We start from the raw sequence: 21807 nt of genomic DNA, 5'->3' as shown, positions 1-21807 counted from the left end.
TTCATTATTTCCCGTTTGTCTTGACCTTCCTCCAATTCCTTAGTTTTAAGGTTGAGGGATTCTTTCAGAAGGTCGACTTCCTTCTCTTTATCAAGTAAATCGTTCCTAAGGTCTTCATTCATCCTACAGAACTCTTCGTTTTCCAAATCAAGCAACTGATTCATATTTTCGGATTCTTTTAATTTGAGGCAGAGTTCTGTTTCCTTCTGTAGGGTGGCCTTCAGCTCTCCCTGCTTCTCAGCCATCTCCTGCTGGAAGAACATTTCCCTCTCTCTTTCCTCTTCGTCTCTCTTCTTGAGCAAGAGATCTTTCTCACCCAGATGACTCTCCAATGTCGTTATTGTATCAGTCTGTTCTTCATTTACCTTTTCCAGCGTTTGAACTTTATTTTGAGCCAATCTTAAATCTTCCTCTAAATGCCGTTTGTCATCTAGAAGTTTTTCAATTTGTTGAAGAAGATTATCGTCGAGTTTTTCCTTATTTAGACTGTCTTCCAGTCTAGCCACTTCGTCATCTTCGTCACAGTCAGTATCCAAGTCGTCATTAGTTTCGTCGAGTTGTTCCATATTTAGACTGTCTTCCAGTCTAGCCACTTCGTCAACGTCGTCACAGTCAGTATCCAAGTCGCCATCAGTCTCATCGAGTTGTTCCATGTTTAGACTGTCTTCCAGTCTAGCCACTTCGTCAAAGTCGGTGTCTGAGTCGTCATCAGTCTCGTCCAGTTGTTCCATATCATCGAGATCTTCAGTTTCCATACTGTCTTCCAGTATAGTTTTTTCACTAATATCCAAGACGTCAAGATCTCGTGTTCCTTTAATCTTGTGAAAACAGTAAACAGCAAACGCCAAGCCTGCCAACAATGCCATCACAGGGATGGCGACGGCAAAGGCTGAGGTAACAAAGCTGTTACGTTGTACACTCACGATTTCCGGTTCACGAGAATCCGCCATATTATAAGAGGATATGTCCTGTACGCCAACATGAATCTGTTGAGAACCAAACAAGGTTACACAGTCCTCACAGATAGAAACATACAGGTCACAGCACAAGAAATACAGCACTAGTAGCAAAAAGCAATAAGTCGCAATCATGATGAATGAAGCGTTATACCCAGAGACTCTCGCTGTCTCCATGCTTAGTTTTTCAAACGGACGCTGGATTCGGGCTCTGAAGGCGTTCGCTCCTGGTGCCAACAACGTCTTCATTCCAGGGAGGACTTCGGAGTGGCTTCACGGCTCGGCTCCGAAGGATTCCTCCAGTTCTTCGTTGCTGTTCTGATGAAAGATCTATGGTCCTCGACGAGTTCCTGCGGTTCTTCTGGAGGATCGATGTCTGTCGAAGGAATCCCTGCTAATGTTCTTCGACTTTTAACCTCCGCCGTGATCACAAGTTCACTTTTGTCCAGTCCAACATCCTCTTGCTATTGATTACGCGAGTCTCTCTGATTTTTGGAAAATTTGACCTAAAGTTTATCGAAGTTGTATTCCTTATTAATGATCCTGTTTTGTTCAAGTTGTGTCATAATCTTCCGTAAAACTTTTTCTATGCTCTTCATTTTTTTCCCTCTTTAGTGTAGACGCTTCAGTTAGTAACTTTATTATCAGTAGTAGTAATATTACCGTATTGATAATTGATTATTATTTTTAACATAACTTTGGCGTAATTGTAACACTAACGATATTATTATTACTATTATTATATAACTTTTGCGATAATAGTAATACCAACGGTATTTTTATATATATATATATATATATATATATATATATTATATATATATATATACTATATATATATATATAGTATATATATATATATATATATATATTATATAATATATTATATATCATATATAGTATATATATATATAGATATATATGTATATACTATATATATATATATATATATATATATAATAATATATAGATACATATATGTATTTTTCATGTATTAGCCTGGCCTTGAGAGAGGCTATATACGTAAACGGAAATAATTGAAGGAGGACAGGAGGAAATTAATCTAACTTACTGTAATACTGATAGTTAGTGATAATTTCTTTAGAGGGAAAGGTTGCCAGAAAACTCAGCTAAATACTTTACAGCTATTTATTTACAAAAGGCTCGCACTGGCCTGGAGAAAAGTAAATGCAGCGTCCACACGTTGGGACTTATAAACTCTCACAAATGGATAATAGCTGGCTCAAAATGGATTCGATGAAAGCTGGTTTCATAAACTTGGGTAATGCAACACTTGCGGGCAGAGAGACGTGACACGTGGCTCAGGGAATCTGGAAAAGCATCCCAGATTAGACAAGATAAAAGAAAAAGGATTTCTTTTTATTAGTTACTATTAGTACTTCGTTCTCTAACACTGGGGAAAGGGAACTTTTAATGTTTCACTGAGGTATGCAATGACTTCATTCGTCTGGGACGATCACACAAGGGGAAGCATGCGGCCATGAGGCAGTGAGAGGGAACAAAAGGATGAGTTCTTTTTGGGTTGGAAATTGAATTGGGAAAATGAGGATCAAATAGATAATAGGATGGGAGAGACTGGCAATATGCTGTTTCACAAGACGTAGCTGGATGTCGGGTTCAGTGTGGACCGTTGTAGAAACACGTGGCTTGGCTTTGTCTTAGGCCTGGGTCGATCGGCGCGCCACTCACGCCCTGGATAGGCCTAACAGGAAGGCAGGTGGTTGGACATCCGTCCGTGGTCACGTCCTGCAGTCGACTGGGGAGAACCCAGGTGTTTTGCTTGGGTGTTGGAAGTCAGCTTAACCCCCCACGAGCAAGGCAAATCCTGGAAACAAAACATACAGCCAGCAGAGGGGTCACAGGAAAAAGAGCTTAAGATATAGGTCTAAGAAGTACCAATCTGCCTACATCCTTCCCTTTTGAGATACGTCCCTAAAGTTGACAAAAGACTTTTTTCGCCCAACTGGGGAACCCCCTATCTCTGGCAGGCGGGTTTTGGGTTTCCCGCGTTTTACTAAAAATCAGCTGATATTTGGAAGAAATGGCTGCCATTTTCCAAATCAAATTAATTAATTAATATCTGGGTAAACGGAACGATCTATAAACGTCACAGCTCCCCCTGTTAAGAAGGCATTCACTCCCTTTCGGGCGTGAAGGTCCTGGCTTAAATAAATTGATCGTCTCGATTACCCAGTTCTCCTACTCCAACTTGAAGTTTTTTGAGCAGCGATACAGCTAACTACAGTGGCCTACCTAACTTATAGGTGGAGATGCTAAGTGTACATACTTAATGTAGTAATGTAGTCTAGCCTAAGTAATAACTACGGGTTGTCTGTGACGACAGTCTACTCTACCCCTAGATAAGGTTACTTGAAAATTCTACTTGCTACTAACCTAATGCCCTGGTACTAAATCATTAGCCTAACCTACTCATTATAGTTAAATGAAGACGCAATCATTCCAGAGTGTGGTACGCACAGCAGTAGTTCAGCGACGGAATTGTTAAAATACACGATGAGAGGTAATGATGCGTGGGGATGATGAGTGGTTAGTTGACCAGGATGGAAATGCAATGAAGTAATTATATTTAAGGGGGCCGGCCGGCTAATGCCCTTTTTTAAGGACAGGACTTTGATATTCATACCACTTAATAAGGTGACTTGGGACATCTCCAAAACCGCATATGGATTTTCGCCTCTGACCTTCGGTTTTTGTGACGCCAGGGCGATTTATCCCGAAAATAACCATTTTTTCAAAATTCTATCTCCTCCCTTGATATTTAATATTAAGACCTGGGATTACTACCATATATAGACCTTATTTGTAGACCTCCAATCGAATTGGAGAGTTTTTTTTCTAAAAGTCATTTTTTTGCTAGATATGAATTTTTCAACATGGTCAAAAAATAAACCCTATAAATCAGGAGAAAAAAATTTATAAAAAAAATCGAAACAAAAGTTGGAAAAAAGGGCTCTATTTGATTGTTCTATAATGTCTTTCTGAGTTATATACCAGATTCCAATGTTATAGCTTTAAAACTAAGTGAGAAGATAGATTTTGAAGGTCAAAAAGTATAGTTTTGAGATACGGGCGTTCAAAGTTTTCCTTCGTATTTCTATAAAGACAATATTAATAAATAATGATTATTATGAATGTATATTTGTTTTTTGTGTATTAATAAACCAAAACTATTTTATTTATCATAATTTAATATAAATGATGATCCCTTTGCTCATATATCGCAGCCTGGGCACTGCTTGAGGCAAGATGGGGCACTCCTTCCTACGCAATTCTCTCTCTCCCCTTCACTAACTCTGCTTATTACAGCGAATTTTCTTCTTCTGTGTGTTAGCGAGATGTTTTCCTTGTTGTATTTTCCTCTTTGGCATGATGAAATTCTTGCCCGAAACAAAGATAAACAAACGTAATTGCAAGAGAATGTCAAGAGGTGAAACTCCGAAGGCGTACACTTTTTTACAAAGACAATTTAATAAATCATGATTATTATGAATTTCAATATTCCATTTTGGGTATAAAAAAACCAAAACTTTGTTATTTATCATAAATGAAGATCTCTTTGCTCAAAGATCGTAGCCTTAGGCACAGTGTGACGTGTGCTGTCAAGCAAGACAGGGGCGTTACTAATCAATCCTCCCTCTCTTCTCTTCACTAACTACGCATATATTATGATATTCTGTAATAATACTTGAGCGATTTTTCTTCGTCTGTATGTTAGCGAGATGTTTCCCTTGTCTTTTCCTCATTGGCATGATGAAATTCTTGCCGAAACATACATAAACATACGTGAAACCAGGCGAATGTCAGACGTGAAATGGAACGTGTAGACTACTTGACGTCTGTGATCGCACTAAATCAGGACTGACTTGGTACTTGGTAGCTTGAGCCTGGTCTCTCCTTCTCGACTCGGGGAATGTCTACAGATGCCATTTCTCCCAATTTCTTTGACAATAATTATCAAAATTTACGATAATAGAAGAAATATTGCATTTTCTTGTACGGATCAATGTTTTAGGCTTATTGAGTTACGTTAACTAATTACCCTGTAACTACGAAAGTAAGAGGAATTTTGACGAAATATTTCGTATACGTATTCTCAATTGCCATATGAAGCTCCATGAATTTTTTCATGACTTTGCATTTTTCGCCCTATACCTCCATATATAGAGGTTCCGGCCGGCCCCCTTAAGTGAGGGTTAGTATTACAATGGCTAGGGGTTAGAGGGTTAGTTCTACTGGCAGAGATCAGGCTGGCTACCTTCTCTGGGTAGGTGCCAGGATCACTCTGCAATTGAATGCGACACTGTACCTCGGGCACAGGTGTCAAGGAGAGCATGTGGCTCTTTGGTTAGTGTGTTAATGATTTGCTACGTCCCTTCTTCTTCTTCTTATTCCTCCAGGACCTGGCTATACCAGTCCTAGGAGTAGACGGAGGCACCGACTCTGGGGAAAGGCCAGAAACGCCGGCAGGAGCAGAGGCAGTGGTAGCCTGAGGGATTTCAGGAGAATCTAGTCACAGATGTTACACACCAGGTTTTGTTACCGTGGGTTGTATGATTCATCAAAGCATCAATTTTACAAGGATAATATTTCATTATTCCATGCTAAGAGCACATTACTGGGTATACTAATCTAGTACAGGATTTGGATGCAATTATATTGCATGAAAAAATAATTAAATAACATGGGTAACGGGTAACAATTAAATTTAATTCTTTACATGAATATTTTATTGCATGTAAAAATAAAAATAAATTATGCTTAATGTGCAACTTCATACACCTTACGAGTATGAATACATATAACTACATAAATTAATGACCTCGTTAATAGCGTGTCCAACCACCGCAGGCGTCTATTACCTCGTTCAGGCGGGTTGGCATGGAGACTAAGAGGCGTTCTCTCACTGATCGGTCAATAGCATCGCATGTACGTTCTGGTCCCATTTTTATTTCTTGTTTTATTATCCCCCATAGATTTTCTATGGGGTTGATATCACAGCCTTTGGCAGGCCAGTCCATTACCTGAATTTCAGGGTGCCTCCTGCACCATTCGGTCACAATGTGGGCGGTATGTATGGGGCTATTGTCCTGGACAAAGATGATGGGTTCGTTGTCAGGGATTGCCATGGCTCTTACTGTTGGCAGCATCACATCTTGTAGAAGTAATACATATTCCCTGGCATTAAACTTGCCGTTCACCCTTACTTGTTCCTCTGGGCCGCGACTCGACATCCAACCCCAGTAATTAACTCCAACCCTGCCGCTCCTGGCTCTCTCTTGAATGTTGCTAGCATCATATCTTGTGCCGATGCGTCCCCAAACACGCCTTGCTGTGGCCTCCACCAACGTATAATTTCGTCACTAAAGACGACATTTTTCCAATAATCGGAATCGTCAACGAGATGTTGCAGAGCAAAGCCCAGACGAGCGTCACGGTGCCATTCCTTTAGCTCTCCTTTGACCGCCAGAACATGACAACCGATCCCGTGCTCCCTCAGGCGACGTCTGGTTGTCTGTGGAGTGCACGGGAGATGCAATTCTTGCGTGATGGTTACCACTGCTTTCTTGGAGTTTGATCTGGATGCTGCAACGATTTGTTCGTCGTGTTGTCGTGTTGTTACATGTGGTCGTCCTCTCCTTGGTCTATTTGCCAATGTCCCCTCTTCCTGCCATCTTAATATCCACCTTTGGGCTGTGCGTGTTGACACTCCAATGCTGACGGCAGTATCTCGTGTCGGAACACCACACTACCTCTTCGAGTTATATGCTCAACAGAGTTGTCTTTGTTTGCCGCCGCCATCCCTGCAAACATTGCCATAGTTAAGTATATAATATATAGTATATAATATATAGTATATAATATATACAATATATAGATTATAGTGCACAACATTATATGTTATAACAGTTATTCCAACCATATAGATAAACACACCGACTGGGACTAACACTTACCTAAGTGTAGATAATTGTAATTACTGAATAAACCTCCACAAAGGCTGCAAACACACAACTGTGAAGACCACGGGCGTTATACAGATCGTGTATGGCTGTGTGTGGCTCGTTACCTCGTATAAAAACAAGGATTCTTAACGCAAACGATAGTAATGGTCATTAACCAGATATACGAAGACGAGTTTTGCTCAGTTCAACACCAAATTTCTCTCATACTTTTTCTTTTTCTTATTATTACTTCAACCTCCTTAAAATTTTACCAACCCTCTCCCACCATGCTATCCAACCTCTTATTCTCCTTTCACTGTCATGATTTCTGGGAAGGAATACCATTGCTGGGATTGGAACTATTTTCGAAACCAATTGTGGGAGCTGTGGTTGTCTAACCAAATACCCGAGTGTTTGGACCATAAGAATGTCAGTATCTTTTTATTGGCATGCTGAACTATCTCAGTACCAAAATTGTCCCTCGCATGATTAAAGTGGGAACGATTGTGTTCCTGAAATGCTCTCAGTCCTATCAAGCAGGTTGACTTACACTTGAGCCACTCTAATCATGGTGGTACTACTATTACTTCGGGGTAGGGTATGGAGTGGACATTCGGGAGTCAGCTCTCACTGGTGTCATTGGTAGTGAAATTAATTTCATGGAAGGCTAATGAGGTTTCTTTTAAGGTGACAGCCAGTCTGAAAATTTTCTTCCTCTAAAATATTCCTCCCCCCAACCACCCTTGCCCCGCCCCCCAAAAAAAAAACTAATATTGATGATGTTTCCTCTACCCCTGGATCCTATGGCGAACCCCAGATACTGTGAACGACCTCTGCCAACATGAGTAAGGAAAACCCCTGTGACGACCTCTGCCAACTGAGTAAGGAAAAAGTACGACTGTTGGATACGCCTCTGCCAACATGAGTAAGGAAAACCCTGTTGACGACCTCTGCCAACATGAGTAAGGAAAACCCTGTTGACGACCTCTGCCAACATGAGTAAGGAAAACCCTGTTGACGACCTCTGCCAACATGAGTAAGGAAAAACCCTGTGACGACCTCGTGCCAACATGAGTAAAGGAAAACCCTGTTCGACGACCTCTGCCAACATGAGTAAGGAAAACCCTGTTGACGCCTCTGCCAACATGTAGAAAACCTGTTGAACGGACCCTCTGCCAAATATGAGTTACGACCACCTGTGGACCCGCAAACAGACCCATCAGCAACATGAGTAAGGAAAACCTGTTGACGCCTCTGCCACATGAGTAAGGAAACCCTGTTGACTGAACCCTCTGCCAACATAGTAAGGGGAAACCCTGTTGACCGCCAACCCTAGCCGGAAAAAGGTCACTCCACCTAGAAACAAAAAATTGATACCAACCCACAAGGATATTTAAAACGCTATTGCGATAATATACTAATAAAAGCTGGCAATGAGACTCAAGCAGTTATTAAATAATTTTACATCCTCTTCTTCGGATAATATTCTGAGTGTCTTTCCCCACCACACCCTCAAACATGCAAAGGGAATAATTTATTGTGGTGATCTCTGTGAGTTTTCAGAAGAGGCCATACTGAAGAGGTTCCCTCCTACTGTTAAAAAACTAAAAGGAAATAGCAATGCCATCTCATTGGTGTTTTCCACACCATATCTCCCTGACTATATTAAAATTAGACACTTAAACATCCATGTCAAAAACTTTCACCCAAGGCCCATGCAGTGTTATAGGTGCTATGATTTTGGCCATGTCAGTGTCAGATGCACCAACGAGAAAAGATGTTTGAACTGCTCAGTTCCATGATCTCTCTTCTGAATGCATAAGAGAAATTTTATTTCCATTGTAAGGGAGTTCATTCTCCGAACTCTAGACAATGTCACCAATATAAAGTGAAACAGGTTCTAGTTGAAACGGCTAATAATGAGCATATTACGTTTGAAGCCGCCAGGAAAAAACTCTTGGGAAATAATAATACCAGAGAAACAACGTATTCAAGTATTTTATCCAGTCCTCGTGATTCGACTGATGGTTCAAAAACGGTGCTTTCTTCCACAAGACCTAATTTGCAGAATCATAGCCTCTCCAACTCTTCTTCATCGAGTCACCCTGGACCATATTATTCTTGTACTAATACAGCTACGCCTCATTATTCATTTAAGCATAAGTATACCAATAGAATAAATGAAAATGCAAAAAGCAATGACACTCAAAACGCTAAAAATAAACAAGAAACTCTTACGCCAATACAAAACAGATTTGGGATACTCACCACTAAGGAAACTTCCAAAGATATAGAAGATCTCTCCGAAGTGGATATGGTTGATCTTGAACCCCCAAAATCTAACCCTGAGAGAATAAAAACGGGTCTTTGAAAATGCAACCCTTTCGAAATAAAATTTTAAAAATCTAATAAAGAAGGATGTTTGGGTGAACCTGAAGAGGTTTCTTCTAATGTTATTATGGAGGAAGATTTGTTGGTTGAAGTACCAAATCGACTTGTTGAAGAAACAGATACATTGCCTCAACCCCAAGTCACTGAATCTGAACTCAATATAATAATTAGTGAAGCCATTAAACATGTGGTAAAGGTCGAGGCCCATAAGAATCCTTCTGATAAGCAAGTAATTGAAGAAAATCCAATTACCAATGCACCCCTTGAAGAAATAAATCTTTCTCTAGTTGTAGGCATAACTGGGAAATCAATGATTTTTCACAAAACATCCGAGAATAAAACTGCCCACAAAATCTCTTGCAAGTGCAATGATGCTTCTTGTCTGAAATTAATGATATTAAGAACATGAATATACTCAAAATTAATAATGTAATCGATAACTTTGTCAAAAAAAAAAAAAGAATGAAAACCAATATGGTAAACTAGAAACACAATACTGGTTGTATGTGTGTTGATCATCTTATAAAGAAGCGTGCAACAGGCACTGTTCCTCTTGAAAATTTTATAGAAAAACCTAACCATAATCCAAATGATAATAAAGCAAATCATAATCAAAGTAAACATCAGGAAGTGATATTCAAAGAATCGAAACCTAATAAAAAAGTAATGTAGCGCAGTTAAACAGAAACCTAACTCTGATTCATTAGGAAATGCGATATATATTCATAACAAAGTAACTTACGATGCCATGATAATTAAAACTTTAGAGTTTCAATTATCTGGATTTGAATTACATCTGAATGATAACACCTTTAATATTTACAATATGTATAATCAACCTTCTTACAACTATGATCTGTAAAATTTACCCAAAGATTTGCCAGATATGCAAGAGGATTTCATATTAACTGGGAGACTTCAACGCCCGCAATCCCCTTTGGGACACGAACTGTGTTAGTGTTGGTACAAATGGTTCCAAGATTGAACAAATAATAAATGATCATAACCTCTGTATATTAAACGAGGGAGATATGAGCACTTGCTATTCAAAAACTCATGGAACATATTCATCAATAGATGTAACTCTGTTCCAACAATATAATTGATAGGTTTGAATGAAACGTCCTAGAAGACCTATATGGCAGTGACCATTTCCCTATTTTGATAACCATATTGGGACATACACCAACTACTCGTATTCAACGTTATAATACAAATAAAGCTGACTGGGATAAGTTTCAATTTTATACGGGTCAAATGCCTCCCATCCATTATTCACAAGATCAGGATGAAACAAATGATTTCCTCGAAAACTTCATTACAAAAGCAGCTGCCAAATCTATGCCCTGACGGATGCCCGACCAATGAGACACTCGGTTCCTTGGTGGTTAGAGTCTTTAACCCAATTAATGAATGAAAAGCAAGCAATTAGATGAAAATTAGAAACCTTAGAAAAAAGATTTAAAAATTTTAGTACTGGTCCCCTAATGGTGGGAAATACCATAAACAAATTCATTGATATAGCCATAGAAATCAGTATTATGAAACAATATCTTAATAAGATGTCTGCTAAATTCAGAGATGAACCAATAAAATGGAAAATAAATTCGTGGCAAAAATATGTATCCAGTCTATCAGAACTACTTCAGTGCAACAAGTGTGGCAGAAATTTAGAGAAATTAATGGCTCGTATAGCAGACCTGCCAGACATGTATTAGTGCATAATGGCTCGCTAATTCATGATACACAGGCAATCTCAAATGTTATTGGACGCAGTATTGAAAAGATAAGCAGAATAAATAATTTGGTTGCCCACTTTCGATCCATTAAAAGAAAAGATGAAGCAATTCTATTGAATTTTGATACAGTGGAAGATATCTTCTACAATAAAAGATTTACTACAGAGGAAATGAAATTTGCATTATCAAATTGTAGTTCAACAGCCCCTGGTAAAGATAATATAAATTTTGATATGATAAAAAATCTAGCCCCTTTGGCTCAGGCCTATCTATTAGATTTTTATAATCATCTTTGCACACAACATCTATTTCCAAAGGCATGGAAATTACTGGAAAAAATGGCAAATTAGAGATTTAACCGGCATTTACGTAGTGACAACATTTCATCAGCTTCAAAATTTGGCTCTCAAACAGAATGATCCACCTTGGACTCTCTATCACACTTGGAAAATTATATCCGTAGAGGTTTTGAACGAAAGCAAATCACAGTAGCCATATTTTTTGACGTTCAGAAGGCATAAGATACTATTTGGAGGCATTCAATACTAAAATCCTTATATCACAACAGTTTTCGAGGACACCTTCCTATTTTTATTAGAAATTTTGTTAGTGGAAGAACATTGCTAACTCGCATAGACAATATTTATTCAGAATCTTTCAACCTTGATTGTGGAGTACCCCAGGGTAGTGCCTTAAGTGGAACTATTTTTGCATTAGGAGGTCATGGCATAGTTGCTCAAATGCCACAGGAAGTGAAAAGTAGTCTGTATGTGGACGACTTTGCAATATAGTACTCGTTAAATAATCTTCGTCACTTATAAAGAATTCTGAATAACGCTACTCGTAAAATACAAGTTTGGACTGCTTCTGTTGGTTTCAGACTTTCAGCTGAAAAAAGTCCAGCAATAATGTTCTACAAGAATAGCAGATGGAAGCAAAACCAGGATATACAATTCACATTGGGCGACGCTCAAAACCAATTCCAGGATAAGGTAAAATTTTTGGGACTAATATTCGATACCTACCTCAATTGGAAAGCGCACATATCATATATCAATTTAAATTTAATAATGCTCTCAACCTAATGATGAAGTTGTCTCATACAATACGGGGAGCAAAGAGATCAACTCTACTGATGATCTATAAAGCATTAGTTTTATCTAGAATAGATTACGGTAGCCCAATATATGGATCAGGATCTAAAGCTACCTTAAAGTCTTTAGATCAAATATATACTCGAATCCTTAGTCTTTGTAGTGGAGCATTTAGATCTTCCCCTAATATCTCAGTCTTATGTGAAAGTGGGGAGCCACCTTTGTCCTTACATCGAGACTTCGTAAAAATGCGAAGTGCATTGAAGCTCCTATCCACCAATTCTCCAACAAAGAAACTCTTTGATTAAGGCGATGTATTTATAAACAATCATAAACCACCATTCCCAATTAGAGCGAATAGGCTATTACAATCAACAAACACCAGAATTAATCTTATTCAACCATCTTTTTTCCTCCTCCTTGGATCATAAAGAAAACAAGAATATGCTCTCATCTTTTTTATTTATCAAAAAGATATAACTATACCTTGGAACATATTCAGAGGAATGGACCCCGCTATACTATATATATATCCATATATACTATATCTATATACATTAATATAGTATATATATCTATATATAAGTTAAGTATATTACTATATAGGGTATATGGATTATACATCTAAGAGGTGTTACATATATAATATATATATATATAGGTATATATATATGATTATGGATATGTATATATAATTATATAATGGATTGCTCTAAGTCTCATGGAGATTGGCTGTGCTGCAGTATCCTCAGACAAAACAAGTCGGCTCTCATTACTTAGTGAAGCATCAGTATTTTACTTCTGAACTATCAGCGATTTTATTGACAATTGACACGGTTAAAACAACTGAGGATAAGGTGGATCTCAAATTTGTTATTTTTTCCGATTCAAGAAGTTTCATAGAAGCCCTCAAAGGTTACGCACAGAAATCAACTGATATTACAAATTAAAGAGCTCCTCGACCAACTATATTCTCGCGGGGTAAATATTGAAATATGCTGGATTCCGGCCCATGTTGAGTTGTCTGTAATGAGACAGCAGATGCCGCTGCTAAATCGGCCATACATTTACCAAACCTCGTCATTAAACTTCCTGACAAGAATTATGTAACTATACTTAAGAAGTTTTATGGTTAAAAAATGGCAGGAAATTTGGAATGATGAATCGGAAAATAATTAATTGAAACAAATAAAACGAATAATTTCTCAATGGGAATCATCAAATCAAAATGGCAATAAAAATGAAGTAATTTTAACGAGATTTATATTCTGAGTTTCTCTGTTTTTAGGATTTTAACGTTTTTATGAAAAGTAGGTATTATAAATAAAATAAAATTCAGATATTTTTTGTTCTATTTTTTTATATTATAATATATATATAATATATAGATATATATATATATATATATATATATATATATATATATATATAATTTTTCTCCCGAAATTTTTCGGGCCAGCCCTGTGGGAGTCAAGCCTGACTCACTGGGATGGTTAATATATACAAAGATGATCTCAGTAACCATATAACGCTATGTGCCAGTCGTCATGGTGAGTTAGAATCATTGATATTAACTATTATCGGTGAAGGTATTACGATCACCACCTTATAAATGTTGATACGCGAACCCCGTCAAGCCTTACATTAAGGTCACCCAATGTCACCTTTCCCCCATCACCTTTAACCCCCACCTTGTTATTTTCTTCTGCCCCCGCACATCCTCATGTTGGGGGTTTCAAGGTCTTAAAGTTATTATGAGATCGTTCTGGTGGATGTTTTTTGGAAGGTAAAGTAATACTCGGATGACAGTATTTCATACGCCATTATATTTTCCAATTATTTCATTACCAAAATTAAAAACATGGATATGTAAAAGAAAGAATGAACAGGAGATATCGAAAGTAATGGGTTTCTTGAATAGCTTGGAGGGGGAACACCCACAAGGTGTGCCTGACATCAGCTGATGAGGCGACAAATGAAGGCGGAGAGGCGGAGTAAGTGAGCAAGCGTGAGCCGGGGTGGGGTTTTGGGAGGTGGGGGGTGGGGGGGGGGGGGGGGGGGGGGGGGGGGGGGGGGGGGGGGGGGGGGGGGGGGGCCAGGTTAGCTAAGACGTGACCGATCTGTCCAGGTCTAAAGACTGTCACCGAATAATTTGAGACACTAGATAATACGTTAATAGATACATAATTCATACGCCACCATCATTATATTAAGTCACCGATGCACACATTCACTGCATTTTATTTCACACAATTCATTTTCCCCGAGAGTTTCAGAAAGAATATGAATGAATAATATAATATAAGAAATATAGCAGATTAAAATACTTAATATTAAGTAGCCTTGATGGTTGCGAGAGACGGAGCCAAGTGACCCATCACATTCAAATACTGGTAACTCAATTAAGTTATGTCACAAATACAAATCTTGTGTTCTTAGCATAAATTAATAAAATATTACCTTTGCAAAATTGATGAATCATACAACGTACGGCTACAAAACCTGGTGTGTAACATCTTTGTGACCAGATTCGCATATTATTGGTAATACGGGTAATTATAGTCCAGTCAATCTAGGGCAAAAATAGATGCAGCCAAGCACAAGTTGGTTGAGTAGCCATTTACGGTTTTGTGATCTTTGGCCACATCCAAATAACATATCAAACGTTTGCCATTATTTAAATAGTAGATCCAGATGATATAAGACGGAGGGCAGAACAACAGACGGAGAGAGATGAGAGAGAGGAGAGAGAGAGAGACGAGGAGAGAGAGCGAGAGAGAGAAAGCGAAATAAAGCTGGTTTAGGATAATGAAAAATAATATTTCTGTCTGAATAATATTAATATGAATAGTCAGTTCCAACAATATTTAAGGCTTTTTATATAGAAAATAGGATAACGATTTAAAACAATACGATGTGATAAGATTTCATATTAATTATTTTTCAAGAAATATAAGATAACATATTCTTAAAACAGAAGGTCTCAAATATACCTATCAGACTAACTAAACAGAAATAAGATCTCTCTCTCGCTCCTCACACTGTATGCATTTCTTTCGTTACCGTTCCTCGTACTCTACTACATCTCACCACCCGCCCCCCTTCTTCTCTCTCTCTCTCTCTCTCTCTCTCTCTCTTCTCTCTCCTCTCTCTCTCTCTCTCTCTCTCTCTCTCTCTCTCTCTCTCTCTCTTTGTCCATATATATTCCATTCATTAATGCATTCCTTTGGCTGATTACCGTAATTTCGCTCCTCCTCCCATTCAAACTACTGTAACTATGCATCGGTTGGTTGAACGTGGGCCATTTTCAGGGCAAGAAGGGCATGATCTCTCCGAGCCAGGCCTGGCTGGGCGACATCGCTTTTGTAACTGGCTGTACAACCACGGAAGTCTTCCCTCTTGGATGTGATCTTGCCCGAAGTTTTTTTTTTTTTTCTAGGATATAAGGAAAGAACAGCTATGGTTTAAGAATATTAAAATGATTACAAAACATACCATGTAGGTGTAGATGTGTGGGACAAGGCTATATCTGATTACGGATTGATTCTATAGAAAAAAATATGAAGGAAAGTGCTGCAATGTGCTCTAACGTCAGGAAATAAATCAAACTAATTAATCGCTTAAACGCTCCTCTGTGGCGTCTCGGTTAGGTCTTGGCCTGCCACCTCGGTGGCCGCGAGTTTTCAGTTCACTAGCATTCCACTGACGGGTCAGAGATGTGTATTTCTGGTATTAAAAGTTCATTCTCGGCATGGTTCGGAAGTCACGTAAAGCCGTTGGTCCCGTTGCTGAATAACCATTGGTGGTTCCATGCAACGTAAAAACATCATACAAACAATTAAATGCTTAGGTCGCCTATTTTCGCCGGGTCTCTTTTCTCTTCAGCTTATAGGAACCATCCGATGAAATGCATGTTCTCGTAGGCTTCTAGTTGTCCATTTCAGTTCTAACAGCGCAAATGGCAGGCAACTCCACGAAAAGTTTCGCAGATAGTTCTTATTTCGTGTCATGTGAGCAGTTCTGTCCATCAGAAAACACTAAGTCCGTTCTAAGTTGACAATTTCATACCGTTTGCGAAAGAACTCGGTCACTAAATAATTGTGCTTCTTGTTGATTTTCAGTGGCACATGCTAGACTGGAACCATGCTCTTAACTCTGGACAGTTCTTCTCCTAGTTTCAATCAAGTATATATTTACTGATGGAACCCAACTATCCTTGCTGGAAAGAATGATCTTCCAGACATGGTTCGATCTTGACTTCACTTAGGAAACTGAATATGCAACATGGAGAGTTCTTCGAGTTCAGTAATGTCGTTTAAAGAAAAGCAACTTGCAAGGGCAGGAAATTGAGGTCTGGATACTTTTGCATTAACCAGGGTGTTTCGTCATTACCTCATCGGGAATGTGTGGAATAAAATGGGTCAAAGTTTAAAAGGGTGCAGGTCTAAGGATCTTTAGGTCTAAACCCTCGACTATGCTCGGTTTTTTTTCCATCTGTTCACCCGCCTGTGGTGTTTGCGTATGGTAACACTGCGTCCTGGGCTTTAGATAGTTACATTCAGCTTACATTCAACAATAATAACAATTTCCTATTTCGAATATTAACGGTGTAATTCGCAAACAGTAAATTCTTAAAACATTTTTCAGTTGCAAATGTACACCCAGATATCCTTTTATTTACCTAAAACTTACACATAGCGTAACTATCTAAAGCCTGGGACGCAGTGTTACCATACGTAAACATCACAGGCTGATGGACAGATGGAAAAAAACAGAGTATAGTTAACGGGGGGAAATGTAATAAAGTAAGGAGGACTTCATTAGCATGTTGATTGTGAAGGGGAAGGCGTTTGTCGAGAAAGCAGAAAACTGTCACATATCGGTGACTTCGTTGTAAACGCTGATTTACAAGTGACAGTTTATCAACAAGAGTGATTTTCTGAAGGACGATATAGCTGGCGTTTTCTAAGGCAGCCAGCTTGCGGGTTATAACTCGTTTTACCATATCGGTGATTTTTTGGTTTCTTCTCCTAAACACACTCGTCCAATTCAATCTACAAATGTATCAAAAAGTTTAAAACAATTACACTTAGAAGCAAATTCCCAACCCTTTCTTTTCTCCAGTTTTTACACAGTACCCTGACAACTGAGATAAACTTTGAAAACAGTATCCGTATGATAAAAATTAACTACAAATACGACATGTTGGTGAACAAGGTGAATCTCAACTTGGAGTGTCTGCAACATTTCACTGAGTATTCTCAATGAAATGAGATTATTCAAAAAAGAGAAAGATTGGCTTTCACTCATGACCTCGAACTCTGCTATTTTTGTCAAGCGCAGTGATTGTCGTATTCACTCTTCAACAGTGAGCCCTTTGCTGTAAGAAATGTTAAATGCTCAGCTGTGCAGATCTTTTATATATATATATATATATATATATATATATAATATATATATGTGTGTGTGTATATATATATATATATATATATATATATATATATATATTATATATATATATATATATTCCATTCCGTTTAATTTTTCCAATGATTTTCTAATTTGATCAGTATCATAGTTGTGACAAGATTTACAAGATATTTGAATTAATCGTCCTTTAGTAGTGCGTCATTCTTGTTTCATTGTTTTATTTCTCTTGAATGCTATTATATTATATGGTATTACAAGTTATTTGCTGTTATCACACACACACACACACACACATATATATATGCCCCTCTCAAAGAATTGTCTACTACAGAATCAGGATATTTTAATTTCTTGCCAGAATTCTAATTGTCTTATTTCATTATCAGATGATGTACTTATAGATGTTATGCTTCAAATACACGTGCATACTGAGAGGTAGAATTAGTTAACTAAAGGATATTACGATCGTATGGCGTTATCTTACATTTTTTACGATGCCCACACACTTATATTTCATCTTTAAATTTGTTTGAAAACACCTGTTTCCTCCCACGCACTTGTATTTCATCTCTAAAGATATTTGAAAACACCTGTTTCCTCCCATGCACTTGTATTTCTTCTTCAAAGTTATTTAAACACACCATTTCATCTTTAAAGTTATTTTTAAATACCTGCTTCTTCCCTTTCCACATTTATATTTCTTTGAATTTGTTTGAAAACACCTGTCTCCTCCCACAAACTTACAATTTATCTTCAAAGTCATTAAAAGCACCTGTTTCCGCCCGGGATCGAACCGGGGACCTTGCGCGTGTGAAGCGCACGTGATAACCACTACACTACGGAAACCATTGATGTAAGGGAGGATCTATTTCATACAGTATATATATCTTATTTTACATGACGCCAAGAAAGTTCAGTATAATATTCCATTGAAACATTGACATTTTAAGTTCACATTCTTCAACCGGAAGCTGTAGAAGAAGAGAGAGGTTAGTGAAATCTGCTTAAAAAAGGGATAATAGACATGAATTAAAATAAAAATTTTGAAGTAACATAAAGTAAAGTTAAACTATACAATAAGTAAAGTAAACAATTAAGGGAATAAAGCTTTACACCTCGTAAACAGTGTAATGTGCCCGCAACTGTGTTTGTGGAGTGAGGGCTTAGGAACCAGGAACCAGAACGTAGAATCTGTAAGCGTAGCCAGCGTCAGAGTCGTGACAATTCTACAATTCTCTTGCTGTGTCAGGGCAACGTACACTAAGATATTCAGACTTTTTTATCGTTTGTTTTATCTATAACTTGTTTACTTTCTAGAATTCTAGAAAATATCTGACTGAATCCTTTTGATATGAACCCCCTGTATTGAAGGTTTCCGTAGTGTAGTGGTTATCACGTGCGCTTCACACGCGCAAGGTCCCCGGTTCGATCCCGGGCGGAAACAGGTGTTTTTGTGAGGTTCGTGAGACGTACGTAACTAGTACAAACAGTAGTTGGTCAAGGTCAATTCTGTGGTAATAATGTTACATCATATTTTAAGCGCTAACGTTCGTACGTCGGCAAAGTAATTAGTGATAAAATCCAATGGGAAAATATAGCTATATGCATAGTGAACACTGCCACATAAACAAACATTGCAGGGCAGGTACAAATTTGACGATTTTGTACCCGAAAAAATATCGATAATCTTGAAAAATTGCTTACAACATATGTTAAACACATACTCAAAAAAAACACACACACACATATATATGTGAGTGCGTGTGTTTGTTATAAGAGTTGAATGAATACATGCAAACGCGAAAAACAAGTTTGGACTTTTTTTTTCCGAAAAATATCGATAATTTTGAAAAAAAAAAAATGGTTCACAAATATATCGTAATTAAGCGTTTATGTAATGTCCAAGGGACCATTGGGCCCCCCTCCACCCCCGGCCTACGCCAATGGCAGATCCAACAAATTTAGTTACGAGCAAAAAATAAACTGCAGCATTAGGTTTTAAAATCTGTAGTACGAATTTGGTAATAACGAATGCCCTCTCCGGTATCTATGTAAATGCCCATCTGTGCATACGAAGTGAAAAATAGTAAGTAGTTCCAGGAAGAATTAGTCGTCTTCCGTGAATGATAATAATCGCTAAAGTATAATCGCGTTATCGCCCAACATCGAACCGAGGACATTGAGTGAATTTTATTATAGGCGCATGCCATAACAATATTCTATCATAAACATTCCTACAGAACGCGTTAGAGTTGGCTCTTTTGCAATCTAGACTTTTTTTATTATTTCCACGTTAAGATACTCTCAGTCAAGAAAGAGATGCATCGTATTATTTAAACAGGATGAGTAAAATTGAATAAGGTTAAAAAAAAAAAAAAAAAAGCTACGTAAATTTTCGTTCAACCAGACCGCTGAGCTGGTTAACAACTCCTAGTTACAGCTGCCCCGAAGGCGTATATTGCTTTACGTGGACCTACAGGTTATTGTGGGATCCGTACCATATTATATCGAGAAATTAATTTCTAATCGCCAGAAACAAATTCCTCTGAGACAGAGCGTGGAATCGAACTCTGGACTATCGAATCGTTCGGCGAGCATGTAAACCACTCGTCCAACGACGATCTACTTTAAGAGGTAAATGAATTGATGCTAAAATTTAGAGGAAAGCGTAGGTTTTCGTTTGGCTATACTTCGTTTATAGACGGTCAATTTAAAATGATTGAAATATAAACCACGTTTGCTAATAGAACGAAATAGATAAAATTATAATAACGAGGAAGCTACGACCAGAATACGAATAGTAGGAGTGTATTTGCTTGATTAGTAATAAGAATTGTGACCTATTAACATAAGTATCTTCAGCTAAGGAGGCAACGGAAGACTTTGCAATGACGGGAAGTAGTACTAGATCAAGATCGCAATCAAGGTCTAAAGCTTCAGACCTTGATCGCAATATCATACAGTGATTCATCTAATAAATCTAGCGTCATACAGCAATTTCAAGATGATTTTCTAATTCTCAGTTGAGTGAGAGCTTATAGCTGTCATTGAGCTGCATCACTGTCACAAACATTGCCTCGACCCATAACCAACCAACCAACTAAATATATACGTTAATTTTGTTTCTCGATTTTACACAGCCTTGTCTTTTTCGGACGGACGTGTATGGAGGAGAGATTTTGTGTATCAACTTTTTTTTTTCATCGTTAAGGACATTTAGCGCTGTATAAAGTCTGGTTATTTCTTGTTAGTTTTTCCCGCTAAAAGACCCGGTAACGTGCGTGGCCTTCAAAGTGGAAGTCACGCAAAGCCGTTGGTCCCGTTGCTGAATAACCACTGGTTCCATGCAACGTAAAAACACCATACAAACTAACAAAGGACGAGTGTTAAATTCAAACCAGACCTCCAAGGAATATGCCAGATTGTTCCGTAGGAGTTAGAAAGAACAGTTCAATCTATCATTCCCAAATGGATATACTGTGGCCAGGCAAACATGTCTTCTAATTTTTTCAACGTTAGTCATTTGTAAATTGAATATCACTTGATGCCTTTACGAATATATTTTACGGTAAAATCACAGGAGTGAGATAGTACAGTACATCTAATCTGTAATTAGTAATTATGATACAAATTCCACAAGCTTTCCCGAAGAGATGTTACATTTCTTATATTTCTGAATGTTTGTTTGATTTCCATTAATAATCCAGATTTATATTCTTTATTTAGAATGATTAGAGCGCACGAAAGTTCAATGTAACTGTCCAACTTCTAGATAAATAAAGTAATAACGGTGAATCCGAGAGAGAGTTGCCGCCCGCGATTCGCAGCCTCTCTCGTAAGGACGCTGCTTATGGATTGCTGTTGGCGGGAACGGTAGTGTTGGGACTGAGAGTGAAGGCCTGTCAAAAGCAACGGGGCCTTTGCCACCTGACCTTCTTTGTTTTTTTCTCTTCTTCCCTTTTTGCGGCCTTTCTCTTTCTTCGCCTTGCGGGGCCGGCAAAGCTCTCTCTCCCCCCACCCCACCCCTCACTCTCCCTCTCTCTCTCTCTGTTCATGAACGTTTGGCGGGTCGTGTCGTGGGTCCTCGGTTCTTCTACCTCCTCCTCCTACCGTCTTCGTTGCCGGGTTGGGCCCTCCTCCGCTGTCTAGGGCGTTGACGGGCCTGCCTCTCTCTCTCTCTCTCTGGTAAAAAGGCAATTTTTTTGCATGCGTT

At 38.3% G+C, this 21807-nt stretch overlaps 1 protein-coding gene and 2 non-coding genes across 3 annotated transcripts in view; 2 read left to right on the top strand and 1 right to left on the bottom strand.

Annotated features, from left to right (window-relative positions):
- LOC135216966 (E3 ubiquitin-protein ligase synoviolin-like) overlaps positions 1-21807 on the top strand; it is a 313218-nt gene that overhangs the window by 198480 nt on the left and 92931 nt on the right. The gene's annotated exons all lie outside the window — the stretch shown is intronic.
- Positions 18368-18440, bottom strand: Trnav-cac (transfer RNA valine (anticodon CAC)). The gene has a single exon. It is a non-coding gene; the product is annotated as a tRNA-Val (tRNA).
- On the top strand, positions 18966-19038 carry Trnav-cac (transfer RNA valine (anticodon CAC)). The gene has a single exon. It is a non-coding gene; the product is annotated as a tRNA-Val (tRNA).

The sequence above is a fragment of the Macrobrachium nipponense genome, chromosome 7 (genome assembly GCF_015104395.2).
Source record: "Macrobrachium nipponense isolate FS-2020 chromosome 7, ASM1510439v2, whole genome shotgun sequence".
NCBI classification, from domain to species: Eukaryota; Metazoa; Arthropoda; class Malacostraca; order Decapoda; family Palaemonidae; genus Macrobrachium; species Macrobrachium nipponense.
The sequence above is the reverse complement of the archived record's forward strand: the minus strand, read 5'-3'. Positions and strand labels throughout refer to the sequence as shown.